Source organism: Staurois parvus, unplaced genomic scaffold, assembly GCF_062004578.1.
Source record: "Staurois parvus isolate SC_StPar_1 unplaced genomic scaffold, SC_StPar_1.0 ptg001129l, whole genome shotgun sequence".
NCBI lineage: Eukaryota > Metazoa > Chordata > Amphibia > Anura > Ranidae > Staurois > Staurois parvus.
The window spans coordinates 389200-414663 of record NW_028318925.1 but is presented as its reverse complement, the minus strand read 5'-3'; the positions used below and the strand labels follow the sequence as shown (position 1 = coordinate 414663).

The following is a 25464-nucleotide window of genomic DNA, read 5'->3' as shown; positions in this document are numbered from 1 at the left end:
CAACATCCTCCTGGGAAAATTTGGTGCAATAAAAATAACTTCCATCTTGTTCCTTTGGAACAGACCAGAATCTGAAGTTCCCTGCAGACTGACCGGATCCCACTGCAAAGGGCACAGCATTGCTGGCCCTGGAGACAAACCTGTTCAGTTTGTTGGTGAATCTAGAAGCCAGGAGATCCCTGTCTGTTATTTCTTACTTGTGGCAAAGGGCTTGGAAGGCCTACCAAATGTACAACCTATTTCCCTGGATCTAAACCCCAATGAATGAGAAAATCTACCCGTCAATTTTCCATGCCTGAGATGTGGACAGGCTGGGAATATTTAGCTCTGCCCAAGAGAGTATAAAATTCACTTCCTTATGCAAGGCACAACTTCTAGGCACATCTTCTAGTGCATCCTTGATGGTGGATTCTCATCAGGTGAAGCTTTGAAGGGACAAAAAATTTCACCAAATTCTAGGATGTTGATTGAAGGAAGCTCCCTTGGCCAACCAAGCCCCATGTACTAAGAAGGCACCCAAGGCTCCTACCCAGCTGCAATAGGGGTTTGTTGTGAGGATTTTCCACGTTTTTGGAGGAAAGGATTTCACTAACTCCAGTGCTGGGTTGGAAATCCACTATGCCAGGGAGACAGCTGGGCCCAGCACTGAATTAATTCCATGGTTACCAGCATGGAGTGATATGCTCAAAGATGAATTCCCCAACAATTTGGACTGGGACTTTAAGGGCAACCCAGAACAAACAATAGAAAAATTATCAATAAATAATTTTATTCAAAAAACATGTGAAAGAACATCATGGTGTAACACATAACATTCATATAAAAACCTACATACAGCATCGAATGGTATGTATATATAATGGTATATACATATAAATGAATGGTATGTATATATAACTTGCTTAAAGCTGAGACATAATGTTGCAGCTTCTCCTACAACTCAGAGCACAGTAAGGGGGGAGTAAGCTTCAGCAGAGAACGTGTTTCAGAACATTAGTCTTTCTTCAGGGGTATGCTGAACGAGAAGATGGCAGAAACATTTTACAAATTGTAGTGGATATAGATCAAAATCACAAAACATGACAATAAGATATACACAAAATTATATACATCCATTTACAGCTTACATACCATCTAATTTTCTTCTGGAATTATCCAGTTGTACCGAGAAGGGCAGAAAACACTTTGGTTCCAAAAGGCTCACTGGTGGCGCCCCGATGCGCCCAAGAATAGATGACAACGGAGGCTCACACAGGAGCAGAAAGGGGGAGAGAACAAATAATCCCCATGAAGGGGGAGGGGCACAATCCTCTCACACAGGGATCACCCGAGACAGACAGCGGACTGTAAAATGCAGGAGGTCAGTGCGAGCCTATAAAAAGTACAATATGACACCATTACCTTGTCTGCCCTTTATGGACAACAGACAAAAAGAGGAAAGAAGTTGGAGTGGCCAATACTAACACTGTAACAATAAGTATGTGAAGTTAATCTGCTATACTCTGGGGGATTGTAGCCATAGGAAAGCATGTGTGTCACATGATATCTATAGGTCAACGTGTCCCAGAACTTCAAAGGGGGTGACCATCTGTGATGTCAACATGCACGCCGGGACCACGTGGTGCGATCATGTGACCACTGTTGCTGAGAATCCATAGGAACCAGTGTGTGGTGAGACTGTCACCAGCCATACTAGCAGAGGCCACTTTATTGGAAGTGCTTGCTTACAAAATGCATTATTTTTTTACTCAATGTGAATGCATTTTAAAAAGAGAGGGTTGTTTAAGGTAATAAATGTGCATATGATATCACACTAGGTGGCTGTTTTATTTTGCCCATATATGGATTGATATCATCTAATCGGGATGATGAGGAGATCGTAGCATGAGCAATTAATAATCCATTGATTGGAGGTTGTTTTAGGTTGCTGGCTGATTATCCAATTGTCGTTTTCACAACCATTCAGCATTAAGGTGATTGATTTTCCACTGAGTTTTCACTGCTGGTTATTCACCAGCTTCTGGTGAGTATAATAACAAAATTTGGTTCACCCAAAAATATGATACAAAACACTAAAATAATAATAGATTTTTTGAAATACCCTAGATGCAAAAAAGTCACACTTTCTCCACCGAAAGTCCAAAGTCAAAATAAAACCTTCTCAGTGTCTGTGAAATCCTCAAATCAATACAAATTCATGCTCCTAATCAATCCACCTTCATGAAATCACTCCTTCGTAATCCACGTGTACCTCAAAAAAGAAAAAACTATACATAGTGCATTATCCCTATTTCATAAAACAAAATATGTTCAAAACCCAGTGCATAATGTGTGCAAAAATTCCACCCAATGTCCACTTCAAAGTGGCTGTATTAAATACTCTTACCCTATCTAGACTTGTGTATAGCTTTAAATCTCATTCCATGGCAAAATTCCACAAAAACTCAGGCTCCAAATGTGTCCTTCCCTCCGAAAAAACCTATAATAGTGTAATATTCTTTGGTATATATTATTAAGTGCTCCCCTCTTCCACAACACTAGTGAAACATGAATCCTTCCAAACCATGCACCTTACCGGACTGTACAATCCACAAGCTCCATGGCTCCCCTCATCCAAGACTACTTCAGCTTTCAATATCCTCATGGCTTCATAACATGGGTCAGAAACAAAAGCCATATGGTGTAGTATGTATTTAAAATGGGTCTATTTTATTAAAATTGTGCTTACAATCAAAAGGAATTAAAATGTATATTGCTTTGATCAATAATCATGTGTCCCCTCGGTAACAGCATACAGCAATACAGAACCTCTCAAGATGTCTGCTCCGTAACTTCCGGTTTACGTCTACACCTGACGTCACGTTCTTGGCGCGTTTAGTCACTTCCGACTTCTTCAAAAAGGGTCCATTTTTTAAGCTTCTGGTGAATGTTGAATTCAATGTGGTGATAATCACTGCAGGATCACATTGATGGTGGATCAATGCTACCTTAAAGAGATATCACATTACTGAAATGAACTGAACTTTTTCACATTTTTTATTTTGGTGGAAGTTTCTTTAGAATTTCCTTTTTAATGGTTTTTGATTGGACATTGTTTTATGTTAGATTCCTATCTTTAGAATAATTTATTATGACAGAGCTCTGTTTATGTGAACCTTTCTAGTCACTGTAAATTGATTTATTAGTTATTTAAAACGGCTGCTTTGTTTTACCATTTAATATTTGTGTGACACTTTCACCACCGCTTTATCGCAGAGATATAGGCTGCGATTTCCAGCTTTATATATTGTTTGTAATCATGTTCCGACTTCCTATGTACACTATGAAGCAACCTAATAATAAATTTGTCTATATAGACATAAATATATAAGGAAGCTAAACATGAAATAATATTTTTTGGGTGATGGAATTATACCGCAATCCAATACATTGATGGGTGGAGATTGTTTGAATAGTGGTCTTAAGAATAGATCACTGTGCAATCCAACTATTCAATGTTTAGAAATCTGGTGGTACGAGATTTATCATCAGTGGTCCCAAAAGAAAGGAGTTAATCTAAAACACATACAGGATGGTATAGAATCTTTGGAAAAATTTTAAGATTTCATTATACGCCCAGCTGATAAAGGGGGAGGGGTGGTTGTTCTAAGACATTTTACCACACTCCGCTAATGGACATGTTGTCCGATTCAGAGACATATCTAAAACTTAACAAAGATCCTACAAGAGGGTATAAAGAACTAAAAAGATCAATTGAATATGGGTATTGTACTCGGGTGCTTACTAAGAAAGAAAAGAACTACTTACAGTTGCAAGAAAAAGTATGTGAACCCCTTGGGATTACGTGGAGTTTTGCATGAATTGGGCATAAAATGTGCTCTGAACGTCATCTAAGTCACAACAATAGAAGAACACAGTCTGCAGAACATAATACTACACAAACATTAGATGTTGCCATGGTTTAATTGCACATAACACGTAAACATTCACAGTGCAGGGAGGAAAAAGTTTGTGAACCTTTGGACTTAATAACTGGTTGACCCTCCTTTGGCAGCAATAACCTCAACCAAACGTTTCCTGTAGTTGCAGATCAGACCTGCACAATGATCTGGAGTAATTTTGGACCACTCCTCTTCACAAAACTGTTTCAGTGTAGCAATATTCTTGGGATGTCTGGTGTGAATTGCTCTCTTAAGGTCATGCCACAGCATTTCAATCGGGTTGAGGTCAGGACTCTGACTGGGCCACTCCAGAAGGCGTATTCTGTGCTGTTGCAGCCATTGTTTTGTTGAATTACTTGTATGCTTTGGGTCATTGTCCTGTTGCATCACCTATCCTCTGCGGAGCTTCAGTTGGCGGACAGATGGTCGTACGTTTTCCTGCAAAATGTCTTGATAAACTCTGGAATTAATTTTCCCATCAATGACAACAATCCGTCCAGGCCCTGAGGCAGCAAAGCAGCCCCAAACCATGATGCTCCCTCCGTCATGTTTTACAGTGGGGATGAGGTTTTGATGTTGGTGTGCTGTGCCTTTTTTTCTCCACACATAGTGTTGTGTGTTCCTCCCAAATAACTCAATCTTGGTTTCATCTGTCCACAGTATATTTTGCCAGTAGTGCTGTGGAACATCCAGGTGCTCTTTTGCAAACTTCAAACGTGCTGCAATATTCTTTTTGGACAGCAATGGCTTCCTCCGTGGTGTCCTCCCATGTACTCCATTTTTGTTTAATGTTTTCCTTATTGTAGATGTGTCAACAAAAACATGTGCCAGTTAGCATGTGCCAGAGATTTCTGTAGGTCTTTAGCTGACACTCTGGGATTCTTCTTTACCTCAGGCAGCATTCTGCGCTGTGCTCTTGCAGTCATTTTTACAGGACGACCATGCCTAGGGAGAGTAGCAACAGTCCTAAACTTTCTCCATTTGTAGACAGTCTGTCCTACAGTGGACACATGAACATCAAGGCTCTTGGAGATCATTTTGTAACCCTTTCCAGCTTCATGCAAGTCAACAATTCTTGATCGTAGGTCTTCTGAGAGCTCTTTTCTGCGAGGCATGGTTCACATCAGACAGTGCTTCTTGAAACCAGTAAACCCAAAACAGGTGTGTGTTTTTTAAGGGTAGGACAGCTGTCAGCAACACATCCAATATCATCACACTGATTGGAGTCAAGGTTGGCTCACTCCTGGCTCCAATTAGCTCTGGGAGAAGTCATTAAGCTAGGGCCTCACATACTTTTTCCTCCCTGCACTGTGAATGTTTACATGTTATGTGTAATTAAACCATGGCAACATCTAATGTTTGTGTAGTATTATGTTCAGCAGACTGTGTTCTTCTATTGTTGTGACTTAGATGACGTACAGAGCACATTTTATGCCCAATTCATGCAAAACTCCACGTAATCCCAAGGGGTTCACATACTTTCTTGCAACTGTATTTCCCAGCTGGTGTAGAATTCCAACCATATATACATCCCAGGGGAGCAATTCCCCACGCCATGTGGAGAAGGGCTCTCCAGGGTATGTTTTTTAACTTGATTATCCTGACCGTCATCTGGTACAAAACATTTAAATTTGCGTGGATCAGGGTTCAGGTGGAGAGGACGCCAGGAGCAGTGTGATAAGGACATTCCAAAGAGCTAGGGAACAACCTGTGCTCAGAATATAATGCAGGAGTCAGGATGGAAGATTAACACAAAATTTTGGCAAATATTATTCTTAATCATCTTGGATTATCCCCATTACATTAGTGGGTACCGTGTCCAACAGGAATGGTGTTCTGCCATGTATACATTCCTTAAGCATCCGTTCAAGGGCGAATACTGCTGTGCAAAATGTGGGCAGGTTGTTTCCTTGGAAACCCAGGTCCTGCATTTAAGAACACTGCTGGCAACACTGCAATGCATCAACATCCTGAAAGAGAGTTTTGAATATACCCATCAGAAGCTGGTGGGTAGAGATATGGAGGTGCAGGTACAAGAGCAGAGTAGTTAGGTCACAGTTAGATGGGGCAGAGGGTCAGTGCTGAGCTGACACATCCCTATAAATACAATTGGTTGCTTGATGTTGGGGACATCAGTCAAGGAGTGGCATTGCCGGAGCAGAACGACTCCCTTAGATGCCAGGAGAACAACTCCTCCACTGAGCAACATCAACATCTATCAGTGGCCACATTGGACCGTCAACATCTGCCGGTGTCCGCAGTGGAACAACATCATCTTCCATAGTGTCCCAGTGGACCATATAGTGTCATACTGCGCAATCAACATCCATCAGTGTCACAGTTAACAGTTAAGTCAACATCTTTCATCTCCCAGTGCACCAACATCTATGATCTTCGCACCAGGAAGCCATCAACATCTGTCATAATATCAGCAGTGCAGCAATATACAAACACATCTAAAAAATAGACCAGTGAGGAGGCATTCTAGATACTGAGTATGACAGACGAGATTAGAGGGGAAATCTCACTGTCAGACTCTGAGTATGAGCTAGCTGAAATCAGTGGGTCAATTTGGAGGAGCAGAGTCCTAACAAAAAGATTCAGGTGATCTGAGAGGGAGCAGGCAACCACTATTAGCGTTGTAAATCCTGGTGCAGTGGCGAGCACAAGCAACGTAGCACTCCCAGATGATAGGCCAAGTACTAGTAGGGGTGTCAAATCCACCACAAAGAAGTAGAGCCCATACTAGCCTCCCAGGCTTGCTTTTAAATCCCATATGGTTTCCCTCTAATTCAGCAGAACCTATTACAGCACAGCCAAGCCCTCAGATAGAGCAGTGTGATCTTTATGCAAACCAATACATTACAAACAAACAATCTGAATTCATTTTATGCCCATCCATTTATGTAGAAACCTGCCACCGTGGAGGAATATAAAGTTTTAAAACAATTTCTGGTACAAAATATTAGAGGGAATATGCAGATAAGAACAAAAGCGTAAGTATTATCCAGTTCTACCAAGACATTGCACAATGTAGCACAACCAAATGGCTTATCAGATGTTATCTGCAAAGCCATACAGTAAATATAGTAAGACGGATACCATAAGTACATATAGCAGTTTCACATGTATTATTTCGAGTGCAGCAATAAGATGTTGCTTCTTATTAAGAGACATAGGAAAGAAAGGAAAACTCAACGGGAAAAGAAAAGGAACACAGAAAGAGAACAAATTTGAAACCAGACTTTTTGAAGTGAACTCCTACACTTACTACTATGTACTAGGAACAATACAATATCATGTATCAGTGCATCCAATCATCTAAGACAACAATGGACAATTTGACTATATATCATACTCAATTCACTAATTATACCACCCCAGGACTGTTGTCTACTGTATCCAAGGATTCTATCCTTCTAGACAAAATTTGCAGAAATTTTTTTAGGGCATCCTCTGGATTGATATGTCATTTCATATAGTGGGACATTATAACTCACTCGTTTTTTCCAGGCTGCCAAACCAAGGACATCCGTTCGTTTCCAATGTAACACTATCAATTTACGCACATATAAAATTAGTAATCTCAAAAAGGTCTGCGTGGCATTATCCATAATATCGTCCTCAATTACCCCCAGGAGGCAAAAAAGTGGGCTACAAACGTTTGGTAAATCAAACACGTCTGCTATAAATTGGGTGACTTGGGACCACAGTGGTCGGACCGTAGCACACTCCCAGACCATATGCAGGAATGTTCCCTCAGTCACCGAACATTTATGACATGTTGCAGAGTTCCTTTTACCAATCTTAAATAATCTTAGCAGTGTGTAATACGTCTGATGTATCTGATGTAGATATCAAATCTGTATCATCTTGTCCCTAGAGGAAATGACAGAAGCCACATATGAATGAAGCTCCTCTGACCATCTTTGAGCTGTCAGATCTGGGATAAGAGCATTCCATCATTTCCCTAGTTTTATGGCATTGTCTACTATCTATTAGAGTGAGTGCTGAATAATAGCTAGAAACCAATTTATTATGCTCTTTCTATTGGACGTTGTAAAATTTCCAGAGACACCCTGGAACCCCACAAAAAAGCACTAAGCAGTGAATCACTATGTTTAAAAAGCCTCTTTGGAAGGTATAGTGGAGCATTGGAGAGAATATAGAGAAATTTAGGTAAATTAATCATCTTGAACAAATTAATCCTGCCCAACAGCGTTAACGGAAGATCCTTCTACTTCTGAGCCCTGTCTTTAAACAATCTAATAACAGGCCAAAGATTATTATCTAAAAAAAGAGTGTAGTGGGAGCTGAACATGAACCCCCGAGATATTTAAACTTATCCTGGATAGTAATGGGACAATGAGAAGGAGATCGCAGGTCAGGTTGTGCGTCCAAGGGGAATAAGACCGATTTATCCCAGTTAAAACCGGAATAAACTCCAAATTCCTGAATAATCAAGAAGGCTGCAGACAGTGGAGAATCTGGATCATTTAAATATAGGAGTATAATGACACTGGCTCTTCAAATTCCCCTATACATAGGCCCTTGCTATTAACATCCTCTCTCAATTTTGCAGCCAATGACTCACTAGCCAGTGCAAATGAGAGAGGAGATAAAAGGCAGCCCTGTCTTGTTCCCCTATCAATCTGAAATGGGTCCAAGATAAGTCCATTGACCTTTATTCAGGCCACAGGTTCACAATAAAGCAATTTCACCCAAGAAATGAAAACGGAACCAGAACCATACCTATCCAAAAGTGAAAAAAGATATGCCCATTCTACAGACTCAAAAGCCTTTTTATTATCTAATGATGCAATCACTCTTTGAACAGAATTATCATGAGTAACCTGCAAATTTACAGACAATTGCTTGATGTTAATATGTGCACATATGCCTGGTATAAAGCCTTTTGGTCCTCTCCAACTATCTTGGCAATCACATTCTGCAGCCTCCTTGCCAACACGTTTGCCAAAATGTTGATGTCAGCATTCATCAAAGAAATGGGGTGATATGATTCACATTCCAAAGGGTCCTTCCCTGCCTTAGGTAATAGGACTATCAATCCCTGTCTCATAGAATATGGTAGTTTTCCCTCTTGTCTAGCTAAGTTATACACTCGGAGTAAGCAAGGCACCATCCAATCCCTGAGACTTATGAGGAGCAAAAGAAGCAATCACAGCCTCAATCTCGTTCCTTGTAATGGCCTGGTCCAATGCTTTACTACATTCCCTGGGCAATCTAGGTAATGTGATAGAGGCTAGAAACACAGAGATATCAGAATCCAAAAACCCGCCTTGCAATTTATAAAGATCTTGATAGAATTGCTCAAAAGTATGTACTATTCCTTGGTTGTCCTCTACAATGCATCCCCGAGATGTCCGGAGACGCAAAATAGATATTGGAATATAAGAGGGTCATGCTAAAAATACCAAAAGGTGACCACTTTTGTCCCCATGCTCAAAAATTTGTCTACATTGATGTAGTTGGCTTTTACATCGATGTAGTTGGTTTTGACTAGATTGTTCTGTTAAGTGTAAACGATAGGTATGCGTACATTCCTGCCACACTCCATAATTGGCCAAAGTCGGATCATACACATATGCACGCTCGTTGCAGCCACCTGCGCCCCTGCCTTGACAATATTCACTCCCAAAGCTCTAGAAAAATCCTTAACAGTTTTCATATACTCCCCTCGAAGGGTAGCTTTAAAAGCCTCCCACTGTGTGAAGAGGTCAGTATCTCTGCTATTTTCCACCCAATATTGACTTATATAAGATAGGTGCAGCGCTAAAAATGAATTAATAATGAACCTATTGAGACAGGTTAATGGCAATAATCCCAGTTCATAAACAGTTCAAAGAAGTGTTTAAAGTGCTCTTTAAGGTGCTTGCTTCCTGGGGATCGGTGACTGTGCAATAATGATATAGAGAATGCACACTCACCGGACGCACATATATAATGCGCCTGTATTAACTCCAAAGGACATCAGAGCAAACCAGGAATGGGGATGTTTTCCCTCTAAGGGGTGGGTTGTCATCAAAGGGATCCCAAGGTGGTTAAAAGGTGATCCGCATCTGCCAGAGTTCCCCCCAAGGGGTTGAATGGGTGCTGCTGCTCCCTGGATGAGAGATCCCCTCTCTGGATAAAAGGTGGCCAGGTGTCTGAGCTGCAGACCCATCTGGTAGGCTCTTCCGTATTTCAAACTCAAGCTTTTGTTCAATGTAGTTCAAGTCAGATTCAGCTTTTTGGAACAGAGCCTCCGGCTTAATGACTTGAGTCAATAAGGATAGAAGATTCTCCACAAAACATAAAAATAGTCCCCAACTTCCCCCATCACACACACAACCCCAATATGTTGGGTGCCTCATACCCAGAACGTAACAATGAAAGAGACGTGAACACATAAACAACGTGGTCCAATCCTCCTGGTGCCCTGAGGGACTAAACCTTATAGAATTGGCATGTGAGCGCTCAAAAAGAGAAGGAAAAAAGAACAGCACAATAGGGACACAACTAAAATTAAGTACCGCTAAATCAGAGCTACCGTTAGTCCGGCTCAGAATTGTGCAAAGATCTGAGATGTGACTAGATATTCATGACCTCTGGATGCATGTTAACAGGGGGAAAGGCGAGGGAGAGGGGGGGTTGGAAGAAGGGGGGAGAGAAGAGGGTGGAAAGGGGGGAAGGGAGGGGAAAGGAGAAAAGGATGGGGGGAGAAAAGGGGACGGAGAGGGGAAAAGCAGGAAGGGGGAAGGAAAGGGGGGGGGGGAGGGAGAGAAGAAAAGGGAGGGGGAAATGGGGATGGGAAAGAGAAGGGAAAGGGAAGGGGAGGAGAAGGGGGAGGGGGAAAATGGAGAAAGGAGGGGGGAAGGGGGGGTGTAAAGAAAAGGGGGGAAGGGGGGAAAGTGAGAAGAAAAAAGGGGGGGGGGGGGAAAGGGAAGGGGGACCCAGTTATCAACCTGAAGTATGGTCTCCTAAAAACCAACAGTTCTATTATAGGACCCTTCTGAAAAATGAAAAACAGTCAAACATCCCGTTGATCTGCTACTGCATGGCGTCCTCTAGAATCCAGCCGGCGAGAGGCACCCACCAGAGCTTTGAAGAAATGGACTCTACCTCTATCCACCGCCCTAAGCTTTTCAGGGTATAGCATACTATAAATCAGCTGACAGTCCTGCAGCCTTTACTTTATATAGACAAAACTAGCACTTTGTTTCTGCGTTGCTGCAGAAAAATCAGAGCTCATGTTTAGTGCGATTGCCACTAAACATGAGCTCTGGAGCTCTGAAGAGTGGACTGACAGAGCTGAATGACCGTCATAATTTGTTTCAAGGAATGCTCAGCATTGCCTTCTTCTGGCTGCTCACTATCCGTAACAGACTAAGACATCTTATCCAGGGAATGTCCCCTTTTCAGGGTGCGATCTCTCCGAAGCAAGGGGCTTACCGCCACTGATCCAGCCACAAAGACGTGTATCTTCCAGTTCTGCAGGTCTGCTCCTCCTCCACATGGCTCACGATGGCTAGTACTGCTGACGCCGCAAACTTAGCAAGTCTCTCACCAGAGGATTTCCCCGTCAGGGGGACCGATTTTTACCATGATGATCAGGATATTCACTTTTGTCCCTCTTAATGTAGTAGATTCTGACAGAATCAGGTACCGCTAATCCTCAGGATGACTGCAGGATTAATCATCCTGGCCAGAGCTGTTTTCCCTCTGCTCACATGCTGGAAGTTAGCCCCGCCCCTAAAGTTTTTCTTTGACTTTTAGTCCCACAGGACTGACAAAACATTGGGGGAGCAGTATCTGGTGTCATGGTGAATTCTGTTACTGGAACATACACATTTTCTTTCGGGTTTGCAGAATAAAGAAATGCTAACCCTAAAGTGGAGAGGTAAATGAACTGTCTATATCTTTTCCTCACTCCACAATGAGACCTCAGTGGAACTTCAAACAAGACCAGATCCTGTCCAAAAACCCAAGTGCATGCACAACTATAACAGATTCATGGGGGGGGATATAATTGATCAGATGTTACAGTCCTACTTAGCCACCAAGAGATCATCCTATTGGTATGAAAAAGGTAGCCTTCTACTTAGTTAGCCCTGTACAATTCTTATGTCATCATTCGTAAGTGCACACAAAGATCCCTACCCTTTCTGAAGTACCAAGAGAACATTCTTACAGCCCTTCTTTATCCTGAACAAATTCACTCAGATTCAGTGACTAGATTCATAAAAGACATTTCCCCGATATTCTCCCTCTTACCCAAACAGGCGGCAAACCCCAAAGAAAATGTGTATGTCCCAGTAACAGAATTCACCATGACACCAGATACTGCTCCCCCAATGTTCCTGCCAGCCAGACCTCTGTATTGGAGAGTGCTTCCGGATCTATCATATATCACTACACTGTCAGTGAAGTATAAGTAAAGTGAAAATATTTTCCCAGTGTCTACTGTCTGCTATTTCCCTGTATGACCATATCTGAGTCTGCTGTCTGAACTGACCCTAGCATGTTAATAGACCATGCTTCTTCCTGCAGCCTGAAATGACCCTGGACTGTTTATCCATTGATAAACCATGCAGGGTCATTTCAGGCCGCAGGCAGAGGCATGGTCATTATGCCTCTGCTTGCCACCTGAATTATCTACTACTAAGCCTTCTGCCTGAACTGACCTTGGCCATGTTTTTTGCCTGCTGCCTGAACTGATGTTTTTCCCTGCCACTGTATTAGTGTCATTCAAGATGACACGGTTGTCTCATGTATGTGAGAGGCTTCAGAGTAGTTTTTCTGAGTAGAGAAAACTGAGAGAAAACTCACTTTTTGGTTTTCTCTGGGTTTTGTAATTCCCGGATCAGGGTCTGGAGTCTGGAGGCATCAAACGGAAATCTCTACCCATGTGTCCAGGTTTTTCCTGACAGACTCCCTATGCCTGATGTTTCTGCCTGCTACCATTTGACCCTGGCCTGTTAATGAAGTATGCCTCTGCCTGCTGTCTGAACTGACCGTGTCTCTGCCTGCTGCCTGTACTAACCCTGGCCTGCTCATGGACAATGTTCCTGCCTGCTGCCTGGATGTCAGCCTGCTGCCTGTACTGACCCTGGACTGTTTATGGACCATTTTCCTGCCTGCTTCCTTAACCAATCCTTTGTACTGATTATGCGAGGCATGGAGGATGTAAGGGACCGCCCGGCGGTACTACTAGCACTCCACTGAATAGGCGTCCCCAGCGCACGGAATCTAAGTCCCAGGGTGCTTGTTCACCAGGGCCCCTGATGGTGGGGATGGACTTGGAGCTCCCTGAGACCAGGTCGTGACTACTGGGTGCGCCCGTCAGTGGTAGTAGTATGCGCAAGGGGCTCCCACGGGGAAGAGTCTGATGTGAGGAGGTCGGAAGACCCCACTGCAAGGGATGGATGGATGGATGAGCAAGGTCAGACGGGCCGGGTCGGTAACAGAGAGGACGGCAAGGTACAAGGCAGCGGGCATAGAATGGTCGGGTCACACGCCAGGTCAGCAACAGTAGGTCAAATCCAATAGGGGGCATCCAGGAGAGAGGTCAGGCAAAGCAAGGGTCAGAGCAGGAGAAAGCAGCAAGGTCAGGTTCAATCCGGGTCAAAACTTACAAGGGGTACAGGATCACAGGTTCACAGGATGCAGGGAAGACCAGAAGGCACTGAATGACAGCTCAGGGCCATTTAAATATCCCGCCCTGCGCTATCATTGGTGCCCAGCGGGCGGCCGCGGCTTCTACTGCGCATGCGCGAACTCGAACGCCGCGGCCGGCCCGGACCTAGTGCCCGTGTCCCTGCACAGGGCGGTGCACTGCGCCTGCGCCGGGACCATTGCGGCAGGGATCGAGGAGATCCCTGACATTGCCCCCCCCCCCCTACGGGCAGCCTCCGGATGCCCACCCGATCTCTCCACCACGGGTGATCGCGAAAAAACCTCCGGACAAGTCTGGGTGCATGGACATTATGGGCTGGTTCCCAGGAATTGTCCTCAGGGCCATAGCCCTTCCATTTGATAAGGAATTGGTTCTGGCCTCCCCTCCTTCGACACTTCAGGATTGTTTCAACCTCAAACTCTTCTTCTCCCTCGACCGTTACCGCTTCCGGGGGTCTAGATTCCCGGTCAGGGAAGGCATCTGGGACCACTGGCTTCAGCAGGGACACATGGAAGACCGGGTGGATCTTGAGCGTGTCAGGGAGGACGAGTTCGTAGGCTACTTCGTTAACCATCCGTTTAATGCAGAAGGGGCCTATAAATTTGGGTCCCAATTTCTTTGACGGGCAAAGCATCTTTAAATTGGACGTCGCCAGCCAAACCTTCTCCCCAGGCCGCAATACCAGATCTCCTCTCCGTTTCCTGTTGAATGCTTTCCTGTAGTCTTCCTGGGCCCGACTGATGGCCTCTTGAAGCTTCTTATTCTTCGCAGCGAAGAACGTTACCACATCTTGTGTTGCTGGTACTGGGCATTCCGAAACCAAATCCGGGAGGAAGACTGGGTGAAAGCCATAGTTGGCAAAGAACGGGGACTGCCCTGTTGCTGAGTGGCGGGCGTTGTTATACGCAAATTCCGCTAGAGGTAGAAGTGGCAGCCAGTCATCTTGAGTAAACGAAGTATAGCATCTTAAGTATTGCTCTAAGGTCTGATTGGTCCTTTCGGTTTGACCGTTAGTTTGAGGGTGGAACGCAGAGGAGAGAGATAATTTGATGTCCAGGGCTTTGCACAGTGCTCTCCAGAATCTGGACGTGAACTGGACCCCTCGGTCCGAGACAATGTCTTCGGGGACCCCATGCAACCTGACTACCTCACGAATGAAGACTCGCGCGGTCTCGGCCGTCGAGGGGGTTTTCTTCAACGGGATGAAGTGGGCCATCTTGGACAAGCGGTCCACGACCACCAGGATTGCCGTGTGGTCTAGGGATGGCGGAAGCTCGACTATAAAGTCTAATGAGATCTTTTGCCAAGGCCGTTCAGGAATAGGTAAGGGTCGCAGCAGACCCCAAACCTTGTTTCTTGATGGCTTGTTCTTCTGGCAGGTGACACAGGACCTTACATAGCCCTTACAATCCTTAGCCATGTCTGGCCACCAGAATGAGCGTCGGAGAAGTTCCAGGGTCTTTTCTGGGCCAAAGTGCCCCGCCATCGGGTGGTCGTGGCAATGCCCCAAGACCAGGGTTCGGGCTTCTTCCGGCACCACAATTCGATCTTCCCTCCATAGGAGTCCCCCCTTGTTCTGGAGCGGCCCTCCGCCTGAGGTAGAGAAGTTTGTGGATGCCTCCATTAGCCTGGAACGAAGGTCCGACTGAAGGACCAAGAAGTTATCCGAGGATAGGATGGTGTCGGGTACTGGGATCTCCTTGGCGTCTTCGTACATCCGTGATAACGCATCCGGCTTAGTGTTCTTTGATCCCGGCCGGTACGTAATGTGGAAGTTGAATCTTGAAAAGAATAGTGCCCATCTTGCCTGTCGCGGGCGTAGGCGCTTGGCGGTTCTCAGATACTCTAAGTTCTTGTGGTCAGTAAATATTAAGATGGGGTGCACCGCACCTTCCAGCAGGTACCTCCATTCCTCTAACGCCGTTTTGATCTCTAGTAGCTCTCGATCACCGATATCATAGTTCCTCTCCGCTGGGGTAAGCTTCCGTGAGAAGAACGCTACAGGGTGGAGCAGTTCCTTGGTGCCTTTTCGTTGGGAGAGGATGGAGCCTACCGCATTCTCCGATGCATCTACCTCCAAGATATAGGGCAGGACGGCGTCTGGGTGACCCAAAATGGGTGCCGAAGTGAACAGCTTCATCAAGGCTTCGAAAGCTCCCTGCGCTTCTGGTGTCCATCTGAATCGGGTTCCCAGCTTGGTTAGCTGAGTAATGGGGGAGACCAGACCCGAGAAGTTCTTGATGAACTTCCGGTAAAAATTACTGTAAGGGACCGCCCGGCGGTACTACTAGCACTCCACTGAATAGGCGTCCCCAGCGCACGGAATCTTGGAGCTCCCTGAGACCAGGTCGTGACTACTGGGTGCGCCCGTCAGTGGTAGTAGTATGCACAAGGGGCTCCCACGGGGAAGAGTCTGATGTGAGGAGGTCGGAAGACCCCACTGCAAGGGATGGATGGATGGATGAGCAAGGTCAGACGGGCCGGGTCGGTAACAGAGAGGACGGCAAGGTACAAGGCAGCGGGCATAGAATGGTCGGGTCACACGTCAGGTCAGCAACAGCAGGTCAAATCCAATAGGGGGCATCCAGGAGAGAGGTCAGGCAAAGCAAGGGTCAGAGCAGGAGAAAGCAGCAAGGTCAGGTTCAATCCGGGTCAAAACTTACAAGGGGTACAGGATCACAGGTTCACAGGATGCAGGGAAGACCAGAAGGCACTGAATGACAGCTCAGGGCCATTTAAATATCCCGCCCTGCGCTGCCATTGGTGCCCAGCGGGCGGCCGCGGCTTCTACTGCGCATGCGCGAACTCGAACGCCGCGGCCGGCCCGGACCTATTGCCCGTGTCCCTGCACAGGGCGGTGCACTGCGCCTGCGCCGGGACCATCGCGGCAGGGATCGAGGAGATCCCTGACAGAGGAGCTCAGATATGAGGAAAGATTAGAGGAACTACATTTATTCTCTCTTGAGAAGAGGAGATTAACATTGATCAACATGTATAAATACATCAGTGGTTCATATAGTGAACGCGGTGTAGAGCTATTCACCCTGAGGTCAACACAGAGGACAAGGGGGCACTCTTTACATCTGGAGGAAAAGAAATTTCATCTCCAAACACGGAAAGGTTTCTTTACAGTGAGAGCTGTGAAAATGTGGAATAGACTCCCTCAAGAGTTGGTTCTGGTCAGCTCAGTGGATTGCTATAAAAAAGGCCTGGATTATTTCTTAGATACACAGAATATAACTGGATACTAATATTTATAGGTAAAGCTGATCCAGTGAATATCCGATTGACTCTGAGGATCAGGAAGGAATTTTTTTCCCAGCAGGTGCAAATTGGATCATGCTTTGCTGGGTTTTTTTTTTGCCTTCCTCTGTATCAACTGTGGGTATAGGATTATAACTTTTTTTTTTTTATGGTTGAACTGGATGGACTTTTGTCTTTTTTCAGCCAGACTAAGTATATAACTATGTAGTTTTGTAGTTTTTGATCTTTTAGGGGCTGCATCATAATGGTCGTTAGATTGTCCTTATTATTGTTATTATCCCCAATTGTTAATCAATATCCATCGCATTCAGAACGATCCCTTCAATTTTAAGTGCAGGACTGTTATGTTTTTTCTGGTCTACAACAAAATGGCACCTGCCCGACCATACGTCTTCTGGAAAATGGCGTCGGTCTGATAACTTAGCTCTGTTTGCAATAACACTTCCTCGGGATATCTGAGCCTCTGTGGTGGTGTCTTACAATCTATCCTCTTTATTTCCTATATGACACCTTTTCTCTATATTGCTACCTTTTTAATTATTTGTCAGATCTATATTTACATTTTTTGGATCTATATTTGTCATTTAGGGTATTTTTTCCTTTTTGCTGCTTGTGTATTGTATTATATACATCATCATGTTTCTCATGTTTTATATATGTGATGTTTTTATTTACATTTACGTGCATAACTTTTGTACATGTTGTGACCAGTTTTTCATCACAGTCTTGTGGAATATAATGCTGCTGGCTGCTATTATATATTCCATTTCTAGTTATGGTCGACCACACTATTAACCACTTGGTGTTACCATTTATATTGTTCTAACACATGTTGCATTTGTTCCCATTATGCACATCACCTGCGTTTTAGGGACTTGAATGCATTTATGGGTTCTGTATTTTATTTTATTTTTCATTTTGAGGGGTTGCATCATAATGAACATTAGATTGTCCTTGTTATTAACCCCAATTGTTAATTAATATCCATCTGTGGTTCGCATTCAGTACGATCCCTTCAATCTTAAGTGCAGGACTGTTATGTTTTTTCTGGTCTACAACAAAATGGTGCCTGTCCGACCATATGTCTTCTAGAAAATGGCATTGGTTTGATCACATGTCCTCAGGCCTATATAAGGTATACACTGTTATGGCGTCGGCACTAGGTGGATCCCTTTGAGAAAGTGCGTGCGCACGAAACACGGCAGTGAGGAGCCTATGTGCTGACATCACGCCACCATGTCAACGTGATGGTTCGGCGGCCATCTTTGTCAGTGCTTTTTATCCATTGATGATTTTATGCTCCATGTGGTTGCTATCTTTTTAATAAAACATACTACACTATATGATACTGTCTCCGGGCTCGGTCTATGAGTTTGCCCTCTAGGAGGAATTCCTTTCCTTGGTTCACCGTCGGCTGGAGATGGAGACTTGGTTACTCTACTTTTGATTGTTCATTTGGTGTATCACTGGCTTCTGGAGAGATTCCACCTTCAGCCGGGTCACCGGCAGGAGGAACAAGCAGGAACACCCCTTAGTGTCATTCTGGGCTTGCTTGCTACTTACTTCTGGTGAGTGCATTATGGTGGAGGTGCAGTGCGGAAGTCACAGAAGTCACTACATTTTGTTGATTTGATCACATCACTATTTTTGGGACTATTATAATATTTAGAGGACTTATTTATTTTCATTTGTTATTTGTTATACCGTTCATTTTGTTTCTTCATTGGAGTTTTCACTATGCTCCATTTCTTTTTTGATGTTTCCTTTCTCTTTTACGATCTCACTGGTCATCATTGATTATAACACACATTTTTATTAGCGCTGCACATTGATAATATAGTATTGGGGGAAGCCCTCAAAGCATTCATTAGAGGTTGTTTTATCATGGAAATTTCACACCTTAAGAAATCTAGACCACCAAAAAGCTGATCTTATGACCTGCGCGGAGAAAAAGCTTATAGATGCACCCACTGTATAGAAACTTCGATTAGTGATTCGACCTAAGGAACAACGTAAGGTCCTTGAAGCTAACACTGTTCAGCAATTGCTCTGGATGAAACAAAAGTTTTACCACTACGCTAACAAGCTCCATAGGATGTTAGTTAATACATTTATTTATTACAGGTACTTATATAGCGCCGTCAATTTACGCAGAGCTTTACATATATATTGTACATTCACATCAGTCCCTATCCCTTAAGGGGCGTACAATCTAAGGTCCCTAACCTACATTCATACATACACATACTAGGGCCAATTTAGACAATTATGTCTCTGGAGTGTGGGAGGAAACCGGAGTACCCGGAGGAAATCCACACAGGCACAGTGAGAACATGCAAACTTCAGGCAGGTGGTGCTGTGGTTGGGATACAAACCAATGACCCTAGTACTGCTAGGCAGAAGTGCTAACCATTGAGCCACTGTGCTGCCCACAGTGAAAACTAATACGACACCTATTGCTCCTGAATTTTTGTTTCAGACAGATGGTACTCCTACCTTTTATCCACAACAAAGAATACAAAGAAAATATATACAGTATAAGTTATTGATGCATTGGGATAAGACTCCTGTAGTACTACATGCAATTAACCCAAGTTTATCTGATAAATGCTGGAGATGCGTTGAAGGAGTGGGTACATTGTCACACATCTTTTGGTAGTGTCCACAGATTGTGGGATATTGGGTTATGGTTTAAAAGGTACTGGAACAAGTACTTAATGTTGTCCTGCCCCTAGATCCACTACATTATCTCCTGGGTCTACCCTTTAGGGGTATTCCCAAACCATCTAAACGGTTGGGAGTTCATATTTTGACAGCTGCCAGAAGGGTGATACCACGTTTTTGGAAATCAGCAGATATACCATCGCAAAATCATCTCTTGGGAGCAATCTCTGAAATAAGGGAAATTGAATACCTTACGGCTCTAGTGGGTGAACATTGTGGTATGGAATTCTGGAAATGATTAGATGGGTAAAAATTTTGTATAGTAGTGTCATAAGTAAGATACAAATGAATGAGTGGTTGACAGAGGAAGTAAGATTGAAAGCTGGTGTGAGGCAGGAGTGTCCTCTGTCCCCTGTATTGTTTGTATGTGTAATTGAACCTCTATTGAAAATATTGGCAAAAGACAAGTTTGTGCCGGGAGTGGAAGTACCTGGGAGTGGGGGAAGGAGTTTAAACATAATTGGATATATGGATGATGTGACTGTGGTATGTAAGAGTGTGCAGGTCTGAGAAGGGTAAAATTGATGATTGATATTTTCTGTGCAGCAAGTGGTTTTGGTATAAATATGGGCAAGAGTGAAAGTAAGTTTTTTGGAGAATGGAAGGATAAGGTGGCTGGAAAGTATGTGGAGGAAGTATTTAAAATATTGGGTGTAAAATTTAATTATTATTATTATTATTATACAGGACTTATATAGCGCCAATAGTTTGCTCAGCGCTTTACAATAGAAAGTAAGACAATACAGCAACAATACAGTTCAATACAAGAGGGATAGGAGGTCCCTGCTCCTTGGAGCTTACAATCTATTTAATAACTAATTGTTTGGGAGGGAAAGTTGGGAGGAGGTATTTTTGAAAATTCAAAAGAAAATTCATTTTTGTTCCTTAAGGGCCCTGAGCTTGGAGGGGAAATCTTTAATAATTAAGGCAGTATTGTTGCTATTTTGTTATATTTATTTCATGTTTTATAACATGCTTTACGTTCCTGTGGGCGTCAAGAATGGAGAAATTGAAAAGAGAGAAAGTAATGAAAGGAAGAATGAATGGCAGAAAAGGTATGGTAAATATTGAAAGATTTTGGTGAAAAAGTATGTGAGTCAGTGCGAGATAAGTAAAAAGGAGTGTTTGGCAAGTTGCATGTTGAGATATGCTAGTGGGAGCGAGTTAAGAAGATACAGGTTTTGTGAGGTTAATTTGCGAAAGCCGGTGAGTTTTTGTGCGCCGTGTTTTTGTGTAAGGATTGAGAGATGTTTGAGAAGGTATGAGCAGAACAATGTGGGAAAAGAAGTATGGTATGAAAGTAAGAAAGTGATGGATATATTGGAAAGAAGGGAAAGCGTGGAGGTGATAGGAGGTTTAAGTGAGAGCCAAAGTAATGAAGTATGGAAGGTGTGTGATAGAGAGCTAGTGAATAAGCAGAAGGATGTGGCATGGATGGTGATTCACAGATGTTTGGAAGTGAAGAAAGGATATTGTGGTTTATAGTGAACTGTGTGAAAAAAGTATTGTGGGATGTAAGGAATATTTTGATATTTACAAAGGAATAATTGAGTGTGAGGAAGAGTATTGGAATGGTCCATGGAAGTTGGGCTATGATGAAGCTCATGAAAGTTGGAAACTACTGTAAAGGAATGGAAAAAATAGAGCAAATAATATGTAAAGCGTGTTCTGTGGATTTGCTTTGTTTGAGATCTATATGTAACGTGGGTGGGGTATGCTAATTATAAGAAGTGGAGGGTGGTGGAATTTCGTTTAATAGATCATGCTTTATTGTGTGGGGAAAGGCTGGGTGGCTAGGGAGGTGGGATGAAATATAAGTGACTGATATATATATATATATATATATATATATATTGTGGGAGCTCGCTTCAATGTGGTAGAGCTTTTCATTTAAAGCACTCAGCGACTCGCTTCTTTAAGGGCCTTTTTGCCCAATTTTATTTAAACAAATGTCCCAGAACATAAAGCTTCCCACGCAGGGGTATCCACCATCAAACAAAACAATGATTCAGCCTCATGGCTTACACTCAGCTTGATGTCTGTCTCCTGCAGACTTCTTCAAGAATTATGGCTCGTGCACACAGCTGGCCACTAGCACACAGCTAGTCTCTAGCAGCCCCTTGCTGCTTTTGGCTTCCACCTCTCCTAGGTGGAGCCCACCTGACGTCCAGGCAGTGACCTCCTGTCTTCCAAGTGGAGCCCTCCTGACTCCTATCTGCTGGGGTGGAGCCCTCCTGACTCCTATCTGCTGGGGTAGAGCCCAGAACCCTGGTCCTGACTCTCTCTAAAGGCCTGCACACACCTGTGTAATCAGTCTCCTGCCCATTCCCAAAACCTGGTCCCAGGATTGGAGATTTCATCCCTCCCAGATCTCTTTGAAATCTCCAGGCTCCAGATCCCAAAACAGACCTTACAAACAAAGGAGGAAAGTGAAAAGCCACTTTCCTCCGTATCAAACACTTACCCTGGAGCCCCTCAACCTGCCTAGTTGAGAATCCTGGGTGACAGATCGTCACACTGTAACAATATATATATATATATGTGTGTGTGTGTGTATGTATGTATGTATGTATGTGTGTGTATATATGTTGGGGAGGATATGGGTGGCTGTTTTTGTTTTTTTTTTTGATAGGGTGAAGTGTGAAGATGGAGTGACAGTTGCGAAAGGAAAGCAAAGTTGTGTGTTTAGACGAAGGGAAAGGTGTTGAGAGAAAGTTGTTTTGTAATATTTAGTGGGTGGGGGATATGGATATTGTTTATTGGATGGAAAATTTGTATTTTGTTTTTTTGTGCAAAGTTTGTTTTATACCTTTTAAGACTTTTTAAGTAAAGGAATTTAAAAAAAAAATCAGGTGTTCCTATACTTATGTTTTTCTTGCACCAGATAAGGTTTTTTAAAAAAATTGTAAGATCATATTTTATTTTATTTTGGTCTTCCAAGATGGAGAAGCTTAAGAGGGAGAAGGTGGTAAAACAAAAAGTGAATGGTGGAAAGGGGTGGTATGCATGGAAAGGTTTTTGTTAGTAAAGTATATAAGTATGTGTGTAATGATTAGTGGGAAGGAGAATGGCGGGGTGTTTTGTGAGATATGTGGAAGGGGGAATATTAAGGAAATGGAATTTAATGAAGTGTGATTTGAGGAAGCCGGCTTGTTTCAACCCATCATGGTTCTAAGTACGTATTAAGAGAGGGATAAGGAGGTATGTGTTGGATGTTGGTAAAGAGTTGTGGTGTGAATGTAAAAAGGTAGTAAGGATGATAGAAAGGAAGGAGGAGTTGGAGGTAATTGGTGTTTTAAGCAAGGATGAAAGTGAAATGGTGTGGCGAAATGTTGACAGTGAAATGTGTCCAAAAGAGGGATGTTGGGAAGGTGAGGATGTGTTTCATTTGCTATGGAGGTGTCGGTTTCCAAGGAAAGTATGGGAAAGTTTGAAAAAAATGATTGAGGGATTGACTGGTATAGCAAGGGTGACTTATGAGATGGTAGTGTATGGATTATGTAATGTGGATAGGACGAAGGGCAGAGTATTGTGGTTATTGGTTAATTGTGTGAAGGTGTGCTTGTGGGATGTGAGGAATAGTTTGGTATTGAGGAATGAGGTGGAGAATGTGGAAGAGTGTGTGATCATGATTCATGGGAGGCTATATTTTTGTGGATCTTATGATGCAAAAATTTTTGGTTTTGAAAAACCATAGGAGACTTGGTGCTTCAAGCACTGGAAGTACTGGATTTAGTTACTTCGTGAGGTAGCCGCACATTGTGTAGAAAATTATGTTCTGATTCTTTTGAATTTATAGTATGCATATTCTAATATATCATTTTTCTCGTTTTTGTTTTAGGGTGAGTTAATGTGTCGGTGAAGGGTCAGCGTGGAAGGCAGGCATTAGGAGGAACTTTGTTATTGTAGGGATAGGGTTGAGGGAAAGGTGTTTTTCTGTTTTTGCATATTTAAATTATGGGTGGTGATCTTGTGAGTTTATGTAAATATAGTGTAGGGAGAAGGGTGGAATGAAGCTTGAAATTAAGAGGAGTGGGTGGTATTTAATGTTGTTGCTTTATATGAGATATGGTGATTTCTGTTATTATTATGTTTTTATGTTCTTATTTATCTTTGTTATATTTTAATAAAAATCATTTTAAAAAATCAGGTGTACTGACTGGGGTGGCTACTTTCACTTGCCCTAACAGGGACCAGGCCTTCAAGGTTATAGGGTGGGCTGTGTTGTTACAGACTTGGATTAAGATGTTACCCCGACGTGCTGCAGACCTTCACTGTGTTCACTTCTGGAATGTTCTTTATCCCATTCGTTGGTTCTTTACACTCCATTTCCAGTACCACAAAGTGCCCCAACTGGTCCCAGCTCAGCTTAACTCTGGCTCTAAGACAGGTGAATGCCCCCAGCTGAAGCACTTTCTCTTCAGGACCATTCTTCCAAACCTTCCCCACTTACTTTTCTGGAGCCCTCAACTCTCTGACAACTCTTTGGTAAACTTGTCAGAGTTGTGGGTGAATACTTTCTATGGGTATCACGTGCTGCTCAGCCAGTAGAGTAAGGAGCCTGCGGACTAAGTTGGTATTGGTCCCAATTAATAATGAACACTGCTTTATCCCCACAGGCCTTGGGCAAATGATTGCCAGAGTTTCGAAGGTCTCAGAGCTTCCTGTTAAGGCTGGGCCAAAGGCCAGACGTATGGGTATGTAACCATCATAGGGTCACTTCTGAGTCCCGATTCCCCAAATCTCTAGATCCTCTAACTTCCATATGGGGATGTGCTTCAAGTGTTTGTCATAAAAGTCCCTATATAGTAGAGCCACCTGGGCCTCAGTATCCAGCAAAGCTCGGGTGTAGACTCCCTCCACTTGAATGGAGACCACTGGAGATGGGCCTACTAGCTCGTCTGGGGGTGTCTCCGGTTGAAGCTTGGCACTTCTGATGCGGGCTTTCCCAAGTTTAGGTGCTCTCTTCCGGGGAGATGAAATTGCCAGTTTTCTGGAGTGGTGTGTTTTGATTCCCCGCGCTAGGGTCCCAGTCAGCAGAGCTGGGAGCTGACTTGGCTCTGAAGGACAGCTAACAACGGCAGTCTGGGTGGATTTGGTCTCTACAGTTTGAGTTCCTTGAGAATTGGAGCTACAGAATGTTCTTCAGGCCCTCAGCTGGCTCCTTTACTGAGGCCCCCAGAAGTTTTCCACCAGGAAGAATAACTTTTTTAAGGCTTGTATCACTTCAGGCATCAGATTGACTGCAGACTCAGTCTGCGGGCATTGGGCCCACAAGTGTCCTGGCTCCCCACACTGGAAGCAACATCTGGGGTACCCAGTGCTGGGTTCCCCTCATCCGGCTGACATGGCTGACTCAGTTTGTCCCATCTCCGACATGGTTTTCTGTATGGCAATGTAAGCCTCCATAACCTGTCCCATGGTCTTTTGACTTCACAGAAAGACTGCTGAATCATGGCTTGGGCCTGAGACAACTGGGACAGAGTCTGCACTATACCATCTATGAAAGCCATGACCTGCACTTCAGGCACCCCTCTCTGCTCAAAACAGCTTGGGTGGCACAAAAGGAAGCCGTGAGCCAGGTCCCACCCTATACTTCTGCCCTTCTGACCTTAGCTTCTTCCTCTCTAATGGTCTTCAGCAGCTTTGAATATGCCACAGCACCATAGGGATAACGGACTCTAAGTTTCTGTAAAATTGGATCAAGGGGTTGAGCTCCTTTCCGTACTTGGGTCCATAGGGACTTGCTGGCGCTTTCTACCTTCACCCCTCCCTGAACGACCACCTGGTGCAGAACCTTGTCCAACCTTTAAACATAGTCGGACAGTTTCTCCCCTTCCCGTTGGTAGTGCTAAAATA

General features: G+C 43.7%; 1 protein-coding gene across 1 annotated transcript in view; it reads right to left on the bottom strand.

Annotated features, from left to right (window-relative positions):
• Nucleotides 1–25464, bottom strand: part of LOC149440032 (A disintegrin and metalloproteinase with thrombospondin motifs 2-like) — a 987780-nt gene that overhangs the window by 577859 nt on the left and 384457 nt on the right. The gene's annotated exons all lie outside the window — the stretch shown is intronic.